The sequence below is a fragment of the Lepeophtheirus salmonis genome, chromosome 14 (genome assembly GCF_016086655.4).
Source record: "Lepeophtheirus salmonis chromosome 14, UVic_Lsal_1.4, whole genome shotgun sequence".
In the NCBI taxonomy this organism is placed as follows: Eukaryota; Metazoa; Arthropoda; class Copepoda; order Siphonostomatoida; family Caligidae; genus Lepeophtheirus; species Lepeophtheirus salmonis.
In genome coordinates, this window is record NC_052144.2 from 25,263,106 (window position 1) to 25,265,795 (window position 2,690).

The 2,690-nt window shown below is 36.2% G+C and overlaps 1 long non-coding RNA gene across 2 annotated transcripts; it reads left to right on the forward strand.

Annotated features, from left to right (window-relative positions):
* The first annotated feature begins 203 nt into the window (after positions 1-203).
* LOC139907173 (uncharacterized) lies at positions 204-1,726 on the forward strand. Of its 2 annotated transcripts, none has more exons than XR_011783607.1 (3): positions 204-368; positions 434-834; positions 1,615-1,726. It is a non-coding gene; the product is annotated as an uncharacterized lncRNA (long non-coding RNA). The 2 variants fall into 2 exon arrangements; XR_011783606.1 differs by having other exon boundaries at positions 434-910; positions 1,615-1,724.
* Positions 1,727-2,690: the final 964 nt, after the last annotated feature.

Below are 2,690 nucleotides of genomic sequence, written 5' to 3' on the forward strand. Positions count from 1 at the left end.
TCACACAGTTCGACCAAGAATGGGACGTACCTCATTAGATAAAAAACTTTTGGAAGGACGTAAATGTTCCATGCTAACATTGCTTCGTACCTAGAAAGGGGAGTGATCCTCTAAATCATGATACTTCTTTAGAGCATATTCATTATTTTATTTTCGTTCTTGCTTCTAGCCTCATAGTTGGACAAAGCAACTTCAATGAGGTTAACGTAACGAACGCAAAGTTTCCAAGTTGTGGCCTCAGGAATTCTTCAAAGTTCGACAAAATTTATGTCTTCCCAAGATTAATCCTAAGTCCTGACTTCTTCCAGAAAATCTGGAGCACCTCCATGAAAGAATTAATAGATTTCAGTAAGCCATTTTCACACCCTGTAAGAAATACAGTAAGGTCGCCTGCATACAGCAAACATTTTAACGACATGTTTCTCATTTTTAGACCTTCAATACTCGAATCATTCATAAGCATAAGAAGAGGGATGGTGAGTAGATCACCCTGCCGAGCTGGCCTTCCGATCAAAATTTCATGGAGCTACTCGCTCGTGGTAAATCAATCTTTGACGAAGTACTTCGCAGAATTGCTGAAACCATTTTTACGAAACCAATAGGGAAGCTAAACCTAAAAAGTTGCTCTATTATGAACTTATGAGACAATGTGTCAAAGGCACTTTCGAAATCCATCAGAAGTGCAGTGTATTTTATTTTAGTGCGCACTTAATAATCCATAGCGTCCTGAAGAGACCAGGAATGTCTTCTGGACTCCGAGACTTCATGAAGCCTTTCTGTGCTGGGGATATAATAAGAGGAAGGATCTTAACCACCCTCTGGTTAAGTATGCCCGTAAGAATCTTATACGATGTGTTGAGTAGAGAAATTGGACGATAATTTTTAATATCATCATCACTAATAAAATCTGGTATGTAACCTAATGCCCCTAAAAACTTGTTCATTGGCGCCAGTTTCTCGTCGAAAATTTTAAAAAAAACTCGAGGTTAATCCTGATAGTACTGGAGACTTGTAATTCATGTTATAGCCCCGGACGAACTTTAAAATTTCTTATCTATTAATAGTTGAGTCAAAGTTTTCGAATATACTTTCATTTTTAGGGACCCTGGTATAGGACAGAAGTGGCATCCACCTTTTTGTTTCTTTCAGCAATCTCCAATATAGACAGAAACTGCACAGTTTTTTTTGGTAAACAATCGTGGAAACCATACAATTTCAGATAAAAGTAGCAAGCTTCCTAGAAATTTTTATTGAATCCTCAGTAAGTTCACCTGAAGATAATTTAAGGGATGAAAACTTTTCCCACGAAGAGTGTCCTCTAAATACTTACAGGACGTTTTCCCTTTTAAATTTAATTCGGCCAGTTCCTGTCTCATTCTGATCATAGCTCCCCTATTTTCATATTCAATAATTTTCTCCATTTCTGGGATCGCCTAGGGGATTTGTCGTCGATTTTTTTCAATTTGACTCTTTAAATTTTTTTCATAACTTTGCAGCTTCTATCCCTCTTTGTATAAATATATTTCTTGACTGCATTTCAATATTCCTTAGAGCATCCCAGGATGTGATAAGGTTGTTGAGACAATTTAACGCTATTCTTTTCTATCATTTCAGAAATTTCCTTACGAATCTCCTTTGAGTCCAACAGGGACACGTTCAATTTCCAACGTGATTTTACGGGGTCCAGATGGGTAACCAAATGATGTAGACACTGGGTTGTGATCGAAATGTAGCATTTAAGGACTTTAAAATCTTTAAGAAGGTTTGATGCTCTGTATGATGAAAAAACATAATCAAGTCGTCCATACCTGTCCTTACAAGACTTGTCTTTGTACGGGGAAACATCCATGAAGGAGCACCCAAAAAGATCGTAACTCGTGAAGCCTTCTCCTAAAAAGAACAAAATACATGTAATAAAGTTTGGAATCAGTCAAAAAAGGCTCATTAATTAAAGGTTTATTGTCAAAACTTTAAACAACAAAAAATGATGAGAGAATGCACAACCTTTTTAAAGATCATACCAAGAGGACCCATAGTCGAAGTGTTTAAATGCCATCCCACTCAATATGTTTTGTAAATTCATCTCAACCAAATAAGCCTAAGGAGTTGAGACGAAATCCGATAAGAACCTTATTCATATTGTCAAACTTCTCTAATTTGAATTTGAACACTGAATGAGTGAGTGACATCAAATAATGACGTAATTTATTTCATAATATTTACGATATGAAAATGTCGCTGAAAGAAACCTTGCCCAAATGAAAACTTGCTCAATATGTGTTTCTAATCATTATGGTCACGGCCAGTCTATATTTATATTAATATAATAATATCTACATTAACTTTTTAAATCACAAGTATTCCAATATAAGACTCTGAGCTCACTGCCGTGTTTAAAAATTGATATAATTTATAAATGTTTTTATGTAGGATTACAAGATTTGTATTTCATTTTTACTAAAACGTTAAACATGAACATATTAAAACGGATTTGGTATGGCCAACCCTTGGACCGGGGTGTATTATAACATATTAGAAGGGTTCTTTGGTGCTGAGTAAATCGATAGCGGTGAGTCAAAAACTACCTCGAGGCCCAGCACTTCACCTGCACAACCTATGGGCGAGGGTGTATTTTGGGATATTAGAAGAACCTTGATGCTCAGGGAAGCGGCGGCGGATAAATTCAACTT